Here is a 13004-nt window from a genome sequence, read left to right as displayed (position 1 = left end):
AATCATTTGGATTAAAAATTACCTTACGCTTATCAAAAGCCATGAGATATAGGTTGGTTACTTCCTTCTCATTTGATTCATCATCGAACAAGACACTATCACTATGTTACAATCGTTGCTTTCTTCTTTAGCTTCATTGTGTTTTACTTTTTCCATAAAGGATAATCAAATTTGATATGACCTGCATTCATAGTAAATAATTTGATCATTTTCTCTTTTACTTGATTCTCTTTTGATCATTTCATTTTGTGGTTTTCTTTTATTTGAGATTTTGTTCATCTTTATGAACCTTTTAAATCTTTTTGCAAACATAGTCATTTCTTTATCTTCATCAACGTTATCTTGTTTAGACTTTTTTTAATATTTTTAAAAGATTGATTTGAGAGTAATATCATCTTTCTTGATTGGTTATTATTTTCTTTTGAGCTTCATCTCATAGGTAAGGTGAGAACCTATGAGTTCATCCAAAGAAAGTATATGAGGATCTTTGAACTCTTCAATAGCTATTATCTTAGCTTCCCAACTATTTAATAGACTCTTTAAAATTTTTTTCACTATCTTCATATTTAAGTAAATCTTTCCAAGAGCCTTCAAACCATTAATGATGTGGTTGAAGCAGTTTGACATTTCACTAATGGTTTTTTTTATTTCATTTTGAATAGATCATAATCATGAGTAAACATGCCAATTATGGTCTCTTTCACTTGATTAATACTTTCATGAGTGATGGTTAACTTGTCTCAAATTTTCTTTACTTTTTTACACAAAAAAACTCTATTGTATTCATTATGCCCTAATGCACAAAAGAATGTATGTATTGCCTTGGCATTAAGTTGAGCCATTTTTATATTATTGGCATCCCATTTACTTTTTTGCTTGACTACCTCTCTACCATCCACTATCTTCATTAGAATTTGAGGATTATTTATAATAACTCTCCAAACTTCATAATCACTGGCTTGAATAAACAATGTCACCCTAGTCTTTCAATATAAATAGTTATCACTAACAAAAAGAGAAGATCTTATAGTGGAATGGCTTTTACCTCCAAGATATGTAGCAACCATTTTATTTGCCATAAGACACATTTCTTGCTGCCCATCATATTTGTAATAGCTTGAAGATGGTTACCCCACATTGATCATCATATTTCTTTAAGCTATTTTTAGGATCACTCCTAGGTTGTTTGACCTACGAAATGAAGTACCAGTTTTGATACCAATTATTAACTCAAAGGCTTGAATTAAACCAAGAGATGATGAACTAATTGATATTAAATTTTTGCAAATTCAATATTTAATAAGTACAAAATTCATAAATTAGATTTTCTAAGCAAATAAACACAACAAATATCAGTACTAATAATCCTAAAAGTAAAAGATAGAGATAAAAAATCAAACAATAAAATTTATAAAAGTTTGACCTTCTTTTATGCATGTACGTGTCGTAATAGTTTTGGGACAACCAGACGTAAAGAATTTTAAAGTCGAGAAAAATAAAAGAAGAGTCATCACTAATCTTTGTTAGGGTGTGATTGGTCACCCAAAAATTTATTTTTTTAACAAAACTATAAAAACATGTTTAAAGTTTATCAAAAAGATAAATTTTGATCTACGAAACATCAAATTAGGCTCGAGAGTCGATTACATATGGAGAAAGATTAGCACCCTCACAATGCTCATAAATTGGTACCATTTAATTATGCGCTACTTTCAATGTTAGATGAAATGGTTTTGTTTTGATATTTAATACTATAAATTCCTTTTTATTTTTTTTTAAATTAATTTTATCAAAATTATTTATTTAGGAGTATCGAAAAAATCTCTAAGTTAAAGAATTATTTTAAAATTCTCTAATATCTAGACAAAACTTTAAAAATAATTATTTTTATTGATATTTACCACGACATCCTTTGAAAATGAAAACAACATTCTTTAGGAAAGATAATTGTTGATAATTCTTCAACATCTAGGCAGAGTATCAAGAATTATTCCCCTTGAGATGTTATTTTTGTTTTATTTCACATTTTTAAATTAAACACATTTTTTATGCGAAAATGCCAACGATGGTATTATTAGACAACAAATGATAAGTAAAAGCATAAACATGGGAATTGAGTTAAATTAATAATAAATAGATGCATTAATAGATGTTATGCGTAATGATGAAATGTAATTTTGAAATTAGATTCTTAAATATAATGAGATCACCTTGACTCTCCAACATCTATACAAAACTTAGATACGACTATTTATATTTAAGATCCCATTTTATTATTATACCTTTTTATTAGTCAGTTATTAACCCCATTGTTAAAGCGAATTAAGGACCCGTTTGAAAAACTTAATGGAATAAAATTTCTTAAATACCTCATCATCTAAACGGTATTCGAGAATAAATTACTCCACTTGAGATTTTCACACGTATCCTTAGAGTTTCAGAATGGTTTTGAGTAAGGGCTTGGGTCGAGGTTTTAAAAGTTAAAGTTTCAAGATTTTGAAAATTCAGATTTTAGGGTTTTGGTTTGAGTTTTAAGGGTTTTAATGTTTGGTCTTAGGGCTTGAATTTTAGGGTTTGAGGGGTTTAGGGTTTTGATTTTAGGGTTTGAAGATTTTAGAGTTTTGGTTTTAAAGTTTGAGGTTTGGGGTTTTGATTTTAGGGTTTTGAGGGTTTAAGGTTTCGTTTTTAGGGTTCAAAGGGTTTAAGGTTTAATTTTAAAGTTCAGAGGGTTTAGGGTTTAATTTTAAGATTTGGAGGTTTGGGGTTTAATTTTTAGGGTTTCAATTTTTAGGTTTTGAAATTTAGGGTTTGGATTTTAGGATTTAAAAAAAACTCGAACATCTCTAAAAATCCTCAACATCTAGGCAGATTTTCGAAGCAAGTTCGATTTTCATAATTTTTAAACATTAATTAAAAAGTTTTCATATATTTCCCTTTTTATGAAAATTTATTTTTATTTTTATTATTAAAAAAAATTTTATATATAATTTTTCAATATCTAGGTGGAATTATATATTTTTTCTTTTCTCCAACATCTAGATAGGAAAAATAAAAATATTCTATTATTATTATTATTATTTTAACATTTTTAGTTTTTTTTTTAGTTATTATCCTATTTTATTTCATTTTATTATCAATAAAAATAATCAAATATATGTTCTAACAAATTTAAAAATTTATCATGCATAAATATTAAAAATTTATCATGCGTCTTCTATTTTTTTTTCTTTTTTTTTAATTTAATTATTATATTTTTTATAATAATATTAAATCAATTTGATAAAAATTAAAAATAAATCCAAAAATTGAATTATTTAGAACACAAAACTATCAACCTAGATAAAATTGGTGTCTATAACTACTCTTCTTTGTACATTACTGAGAATCAAGAATAGGGCAAAGACAAAGACAACAATTTTGTTCGAAAACAAATCGAGGATTTTTTTTGTTGTTTTTGTTTTTTTTTTTTAGACCACAAGTCAAATGATAAAGGAAATGATCGAGACGACACCGCGAGTTAAAAAATAAAGGATCGACCAGGACAACACTGCAAGTCGAGAAATAAATAATCGATCAGGGACAACATCGCGAGTCGAAGTTAAAGAATCGATCTGGACAACACCGCGAATCAAAATTATGCCTGGAGGTCTTAAAGATTGTGCCCAGAGATCTTAGAAATCATGCTCAAAGATCTTACAAAATCGACTCGGATAACACTTCAAGTCAAAAAATAAAAAATCGATCAGGATAAAATCGTGAATCAAAATTATGCCTAGAGATCTTACAGAATCGACTAGGATAATATCGTAAGTCAAAAAATAAAGAATCGATCGGGACAACATTACAAATCAAAATTATGCCCAGAGGTTTTAAAAATCGTGCCTAGAGGTCTTATAGAATCGATATGAATAACACTGTAAGTCAAAAAATAAAAAATCGATCGGGACAACATCGTAAATCAAAATTATGCTCGAAGGTCTTAGAAATCATGTTCGAAGGTCTTACAAAATCGACTGAGATAACATCACAAGTCAAAAAATAAAAAATCAATCGAGATAACACCACAAATCAAAATTATGTCTGGAGGTCTTATAGAATCAACTGAGATAACACCGTAGTCAAAAAATAAAAAATCGATCAGGACAATATCGTAAATCAAAATTTGCCTGAAGGTCTTAGAAATTATGCTCAAAGGTCTTATAGAATCGATCGGGATAAATTATAAATCAAAATTATACCCAGAAATCTTAAAGATTATGCTTAGAGGTCTTAGAAATCATGCCCAAAGGTCTTAAAAATCATGTCTGGAGATCTTATAAAATTGATCGAGATAATATCGTAAGTCAAAAAATAAAGAATCGATCAAGACAATACCATAAATTAAAATTATGTTCGAAAGTCTTAAAGATTGTGCCCAAAGGTCTTACAAAATCGATTGAGATAATATCGTAAATCAAAATTATATCCGAAGATCTTAAAGATTATGTCTGAAGGTCTTGGAAATCATGTCCAGAGATCTTATAGAATCGATCGAGATAACATCGTAAGTCAAAAAATAAAAAATCGATTAAAACAATATCGTAAATTAAAATTATGTTTGAAGGTCTTACAGATTATGCCCGGAGGTCTTACAGAATCAACCGGGACAACATCGCAAGTCAAAAAATAAAGAATCGATTGGGACAACATCGTGAATCAAATTTTTACCCAAAGATCTTAGAAATTATGCCCGAAGGTCTTAAAAATCATGTTCGAAGGTCTTACAGAATCGATCAGAATAACACCGTAAGTTAAAAAATTAAAAATTGATCAGGACAACATCGTGAATCGAAATTATGCTTGGAGGCCATAAAGATTATGCCCGAAGATCTTAAAAATCATACCCGAAGGTCTTATAAAATCGATCAAGATAACACTATAAGTCAAAAAATAAATAATCGATTGGGACAATATCGCAAATTAAAATTATACTCGGAGGTCTTAAAGATTATGCCCAAAGGTTTTATAAAATCGATTAAAATAATACCGTAGTTGAAAAATAAAGAATCGATCGGGATAACATCATAAATCAAAATTATATCCAGAGGTCTTAGAAATCATGTCTGGAGGTCTTACAAAATCGATCGAGATAACATCATAAATCAAAATTAAAAATCGATCAAGATAATATTACGAATCAAAATTATGCCCGAAGGCTTTAAAAATTAACATCTTTGAATGTTCCTCTAATTAGAGGTCTGTGAACTTTGAAAATTTAAAAATTTTTTACTCAAAAATCTTGAAAGTTGTGCCTAAAGGCTTTAGAGATTACGCCCGGAGGTCTTACAAATCTCAAAATTTTTGAATGCTTCTCATAATCAGAGGCGATAAAACTTTAAATTTTAAAAATATTTTACTTAGATGTCTTAAAAGTTGTGTCCAAAAGTATTAGAGATTATACCCGAAGGTCTTACAAGTCTCAAAAATCTTTGAATGCTTCTCCTAATCAAAGGCAATAAAACTTTAAAAATTTAAAAATCTTTTTTAAAATGGCTTTCGTATGATCAGAGATTTTTGAGACTTTAAAGGTCTTGTTTGAGGAAGGTTCCTCCTAAATAGAAGCTTTAAAATCTTCATTCAAAATGGTTCCTCTTAAACAGAAGCTTTGAAACTTTAAAATCTTTTTTTTTTCTCTCTCTCTTTTTATATTTTTCTTTTTTTTGCTAATATGCAATCATGATACAAATGTCCGTTCTCATTAAATGATGCTAATGGAAATGTCAATGCGAATGTAAATGTCGATGCAAATACAAGAATACGAATGCTTGATGCAAATACATTTGACTTTTTTATAGTGCAAATGATAATGTTCTTTTCATGTAAATGCCTTTACACATACATTTTTTTAGGGTACAGATGCCATGTTGTAAATACAGATTTTTCTAATGGTGTAAATGCAAATGTCATTTTTATGATGCAGATGCCAGTGATGCAAAGGTAAATATTTTTTTAATGATGCACAGGTAAGTGATGCAACTATGAATGTCTTTTTTTTTTGTTAGGTCAAATGTTTTTTTTATGATGCAAGCGATGCAAATGCAAAAACTCTTTTTTCCCCTCTTTTTTTTTGAAAAATCTCTATTCAAATTTTTAATGTTTCATTTTCACCAAAAATGATTCCAGTATTATGTACAAAATGCTCAACTAATCATAAAATTACCTCACATAAAATATCTTTCCAATCAAATGAAAAAGTTAAAACTCATGACTTTCGAATCTCTTAAGAATTAATGATTACTATTTGAAATACTTACGGATAGAGTAATTGACAATTCAATTCTTTTCACTAGTGGGCATATCTTATGGAAAGCTCGATAAAGGTTCAAGTGTTCTTCTTGGGCTCACAAAAGAGATAATTTTTTAAAACACTTTTTTTTTATCAAAAACATGATACTTCAATGTGTTAAAACTAGCCATTACTTTTTGAACAAGGTTTGGGAAAATGACAAGGTTGGCTTTCTTTTTAAAATGCAAAGTCTTTAATGGGTATTGATCTTCCAAAAAATTTTGCATCAAGTTTTTTATTCTGGATAGAACATTGAAACTCTAAAATTTATTTTGGGGCCTCAAAAATGACTTTAGCTCTGAATTGCCCTCTTGGGATTTTCACCTTAGAGATATATTTTCTATCAATGAACAAGTATATACAAATTCAAGAACATTGTTCTTCAATCCAAGTGTCCATATTTGATCAAAATAGATTTTTCAAAGTGTGTAATGTAGGCCAAGGTTAGAGGTTTTGAAAGAATGGATAAATAGGCTCAAAATATATTATTCAGGGTAATTAGGCCAAAGATCCTGATGAGCATTGTTTGATTTTTTTTTTGTTCTAAAACATTTGGCGTTAATTTCAGTAACTTTATTCACCTTTTTTTTCCCTGAATTCTCATTTTTAACGTACATTTTTTTAATTTTTTTTTAATTTTAATTGAAGCTTTAGATTCTTATCTCCAAGGTTTTTTTGCTCTTCCTTAAAAATGCCTAACTTTATCTTTACCTGTTCACTCTCTTGAATTCTTGAGATTCTAATTGACGCTTTATTCACTTTTTACCCCAGACTCTTATCTTCAAACACTTTCATTGAAGTTGGTCTCTTGAATTTATCTTTATTTTACCCTCAATGTAGAAAATGATCCTTGACCGGGGTTCATTTTAGAACAAAAAACTTAAAGGCTCAAATAGGTAGCAAATGGATAATTTTTATGTGTAAAAATGATAAAAAAATATGGTCATTCATCATTTCAAACATGATCACTTGGTTAAAAAACCAAATCATTGAAGATGTCTTTTTTATTTTTTTGTTTGCTTTCTTTTATCTTTTTTATCTTTTTGCTTTTTTGCTTTTTTTTGTTTTTTTTTTGTTTTTTTTTTATTTTTTTATCTTGTGATGCCTTATCGTATTTTTTTCACTCAAAGTTTTAATGATGATCAAGTCGTATAGGATCGATCGCATAGTTCAAAAAAGCTTTTTGGAATCCAAAATTTTTTTGGCATTTTTTTTGTGAAAGAAAAAAAAAAGGTATAAAGGTATGAAACAAATTGTCTTAGGTAAAAAGAGATTTTTTTTTTGTAAATCAATGTGCCTTAAGACATGAAACACAAATTACTTAAGAGAAAAAAAAATTCAGGCATTTTTGTGTCTATGGTTATAGCAAAATTTTGACACATATTGAATTATCAATTAAAAATTTGAAAGAGTATTTGATTTTTGAAATTCAAAATGAACTTTCAAAATTAACCTCTTTTATTCTTTGCCCAAGAAAAGATTATTGGTATTTTAAAGTATGAATTCAAACTCATATTTCTTGAGGGATTATGGTTGATGAGTCAAATCACTTGAGTGATTAAGAGCATGAAAGTATTCAAAAGGTATTGAGGTATTCGATAAAATTTTTCCTAATAGTAATTACCATTTCTTTCAAGAATCCTTTTCATCTTTATTATAGAAGAAAACTTTTTTTCTCTTTTTTATTATTTTATTTTTTTTATCTTTTTATCTTGAAAGTTACTTATGTGAAACTTTTTATTCAAACAAATGTATAAAGAGAAATTTCATAAAAAAAAAATCCAAAGCAGTCAATTCTTCCAAAATAAGTTAGATAACTCCTAGAGACATAATGCACATGTCATACAGACACAGTAAAAAGATTCAAAAAAAATCATCCTATCTTGATTTTTAAAACTCGAGACCTTCATTTTCATCTCAACTTTTCACATTTGATAATTGGATGAAGTCAACTTTCATTGTTCTATCACTTTTAGAGTCAAAATACCCCTCTTGATAAGATCTTCAATCTTTTCTTTCAGTTTTCTGTATTTTTTAGTTGAGTGATCAATTAACTCCATATGATAATCACACTTGTCATTGGGATCATAACTCATTATCGATGGATTTGATGTTGTCTTTAGAGACACATGAGTGAGATATAGACATTCTATTAGTAAAGGTAAAAGGTAAAAAATAGGGATGGATAATTTTTCTTGATCATTTCTTGGTCTCTTTCGATTCTTTATTGGTCGAGTGGTAGGTTAAGGTATATGGACAAGATCATGAGTGACCATTTAAGGATAAAAATTTACTAAAAAGCTTAAATGCTGGCTTGGTTGGCAAGGATATGGGTTTTGAGAGATATTACATGTGACAAAGCAATGAGGTTGATGAAAAAGATATAGATTATACCAGAAAAAGCTATTGGGTAGATGTCCCTTCATTGTGACTGCTTGCACTTTTTCTTTATTTTTTTTTTATGTACTTCTTTTTTCAACATCTATCATATCTTTTAATTTAATCCTACCACTCTTGATTGCATTTTCTATAATTTCACCTGAAATCATCATGTCCAAAAAGTTTTTAGAGCATTCTCAATCATTATTTCATAATAGGGAATGCTTAAGGAATTGACAAATAGAATAATAATTTCTTTCTCTGACAAGGGTGATTGTACTTGAACTATTATGTCTCTTCATCTGTGTGCATATTTTTTGAAAGTTTTAATTAACTTTTTCTTCATGTTCTACAAAGATAACCTATCTGGCACCATTTCTTCAACATACTTGTATTATGCTAGAAAGGTCCTAGCCAAGTCATTTCAAGAGCAAATCTTACTTCAGTCTAACTAAACATACCATCTTACTGCAGGTCCAGTGAGACTATCTTGAAAGCAATGGATCAACAACTTACCATCATGAGTGTAAACTATCAATTTTTTACAGTACATGGTGATGTGTGTTAAAGAGTATTTCGTTCCATCATACTTTTTAAATTTTAAGACTTTGAATTTTGATGGAATAACTAGATCAGGCACTAGACTAAGTTCATTGGTATCAATATTTCTGTACTCATCATAGCTTTCAATCACTTTCAATCTCTCTTCTAACAGATCAAATTTATCTTTTATCATCGTATCTCTTGATTGATCTGACACTCTTTTTAAATTTTTTTTATTTTTTAGGATCATCCACATCAGACATAGCAATGGAGTCATGAAAAGTACGCCTGAGGTTGACATTTATCTGAACTGAAGGCAACTCGACAGAAATATCAGTAAAAGGTTGATGAGTTGTTAAAAATGTTTATGGCATATAGGGGTCTTGAACATATATGGACCTAGATGGATACAATAGCGTCTTAACAGCTATTTCCTCTCTTACATTGTGTGTTTCAACAATTTTTTTTTCTTTTGTCAACTCTGCTAACATCTGTTTTAATTATGCCAGTTGTCTGTTCACGTTTTGTTGCATTTCCATAACTATTTTCATGATCTCTCATTGGGCCTTTTCTACTTTATCTATTCGACTTGCATCTTCATTTTTCATGATTCTGGTACTAACTTGAGTGCTATAAATGTGCAGACTTAATTGATCTCATTTTCTATGATAGCTATCCTTGAACTTTTTATTAATGATCAAAAGTCAGAAATGCATGACATGAATTTTATTATCAAAAATCTTTTGACTTTGAAGGTTTAACAAAAGTATATTCACAATCATCATCTTTTATCTTTAGCTAGCATGAAAAATAATGAATTCAAACAGATGATGCATAATGTGCAAGTCCAATTTTATTATTGTTAAAAACAAGCTCAAATTCCCTTTTGTAGACATTTTTTCCACCTCAAAAATTTGGTGAAGACTTACTCACAACCATCACTTTTTCATAGGCTTTTTTAGACATACAATTATTAAAAATGGACAAAGGCATCAATTCATAAAAAATTCAAGTCAAAAGAAGTGTCCATTCATTCTCAAAAGTATCAAATTTACACATCATGAACCATTCTAAGGCTATGGTTAAAAAGTGCTAAACTTACTCTCACTCTCTTTTGTTTCACCTAAGAAATCTAAAAATACTTGATTATGATTGTTGGGAAGGATAACCTTTTGCTTTAAAAGCTTTTTATTTATCATTCTAGCTAACCTTACTATTGCCTATAACACTACCTGCTATCTCAGCATGGATCAATAAAAGGTTTTTATGCATAATTGGTTTTATTTTAACGTCAAAACTCAGATATCTGACTTTCATCAATCTCTGTACTCTATGTTTTAAAGCTGTGTAGTCTTTCAGAGAATGACCCACGATACCAAAATGGTATTTACATTGGGCATTAAGGTTATACCATTTAGAAAAATGTGGTTTGCGAGGTTCAACAAGGATAGGGGCGATAAGGTAATTCTTTAAGTGCAATGGGTATAACTCTCTGTAAGACATAGGTATTAAATCAATAAGGGGTTTTTTCTTTGGTGTTATCAGAGTTCTTCTGTCTTATAGTTAGTTTGCTTTGTTGAAAAGATGGTGGTATAGTTAGTCTTTAGATGAATTAAAAAACTCTAGATCAAAAATTAAACTATGAAAGTGGTGATGGGATAGCATGCTGAACAAGCGATTATGAAATATGAAGTCGTGAAAGTGGATTCAAGTGTGAAATTCTTGAAGGTTAGATAAAATTTAGGGGCTCAATCCTAGGTGCTTGGAAAGAAGGTTGAAAGTGGTCATAAGAAGGATTTGAGTACAAGTTTAGACTCGAAATAGTTGGTGATGATTGTTTGAAGCCAAGTGACTATTTCTTGGAAATTAAAATTTTAAGCTTAGTCATCTACTTGGCCAGTTCACCCATTTCTCTTTTGAGTCGCCCAAACCTTGGTCACTATTCAAATCAGCTAATGCTTTAGCTTACTCTGAAAAAGTACTGGAACTAATAAGAACCAATTGATCTTAACTTAATGAAAGTGACACGATCTTTGAGAAGCAATAAACTCAATCATACCGTTACTTTTAACCATTTCTATCAATTGAGCCATCTATTATTTCATCTCCCTAAGCTCGAGCCATAATTCTTCTTGATTCAACTCCAAAGCACTAATCATTGCTTTCAATTGATCTCTCATTTTTGTCATTCTAATTTCTACCAAGACAGACATTTTATTTCGGGACTTAGACCAAAAGTCCTAGATTACTACCCTTATTGAATGAATGCCACAAAAATAATTTCTAACTTATATGACACACAAAGTATGTTTACGAATACATAAATATGAGAATGTCATGAAATGCATATATACTTATGACAATAGATTTTTATATGTACAAAAACTCAAATAAAAATTTTCGTCAACCATGAATGTGTATGCAAAGAATGCAATGTTATGATACAGGGATGGTGGGACATGAAATGTAATGTATGTTTCATAAAATCTGACTATTCATGAATTCATATGCATGAGATGCAATGACATACTTACATGAATGATGAGATGTATACCTATGACTAATGCAACATACTTATATGAAATGCATGAACCTATCAAGTGCACGTTACATGAAATACAATGCTTGTGTTATGTCAACCTAGTGAAATTGACACTACCTTTAAATATGTAATGAAATAGAGTATACGCACTACCTATTAAGATGCTTATGAAAGGCATGTATCATTTATCAATATGTGCATAACATGAGATGTATATACTATCCATTGATATGGATGGGATGAAATGCTCCCATTATCCTATTATGATGCGCATGTGATAGGATACATTAAAAATCAAATGAAAATGGAAAAAATGAAACATCATTCAAAAAAAGAAAGATAAAAAATCTTTTTTTTCTAAAAGGAAAAACATTTTTTTCACATAGAATAACTAGGACTAAAAAAATTAATTTTTATTTAGCCAATAAATAAAGAATTTAAAAAAAATCACTTTTTGCTTGTTGGATATGCTAAAAATAATTCAAAAATATTTTATGAAAATTCAAAAATATTTTATGAAGATGCAAATTTTGTATAACTACCAAATGAATGAAATACATGTCAAAAGGGAAAAAAAAACTTCAAGAAAATGCTTTTCTCTTATTTTTACAAAAGGGTAATGCTCTATCGAAGAGAGGTCCCCTAAGATTCACTATATGCTGAGTGAGAATTTGTTCATCTAAAGGTTCCCAAATTGTTCCTCACTGATGTCCACGTTGGATTAGTAAGGCATCCCGATCTTCACTCATTACAGGTTATGAATGAAAAGAGTTCAATTTGAGTGAAAGTGTTTCGCTTACAAATACGGAGGTTATCACCTCACGAGAGCGTAACTACTTCACTTCCTCTTAAAAGGGATAGAGGTCGGGTATAGAGCTCATGCATGTATATGCAAAAGTGTGCAAAGCGAAGTATTAATCAAAATAACATAAATAAATCATAAACACAGAATCAAAATAAAGTAATAAATAACATATAATTATTTTATTTATTAACTTGTATGCATATATATTTTGAAAAATTAAAATAAAGGGAATTGAATTAAATATTAGATAAAACTAATTAAATCGAACAACTATTAATAGTGCATAATTAAAATTTTGGCCTGACTCTCAAGGTCTCCAGTGGAGTTGCCAAGCTGTCCTAACAATTTTAGGACTGCCAGATGTAAAGAATTTTAAAGTTGAAAAAAATAAAAGGAGAGTTGCCACCATG

The sequence above is a fragment of the Durio zibethinus genome, chromosome 26, assembly GCF_047325235.1.
Source record: "Durio zibethinus cultivar Kanyao isolate XHJ-2024 chromosome 26, ASM4732523v1, whole genome shotgun sequence".
Classification (NCBI taxonomy): domain Eukaryota; kingdom Viridiplantae; phylum Streptophyta; class Magnoliopsida; order Malvales; family Malvaceae; genus Durio; species Durio zibethinus.
Note: the sequence above shows the minus strand (reverse complement) of the source record.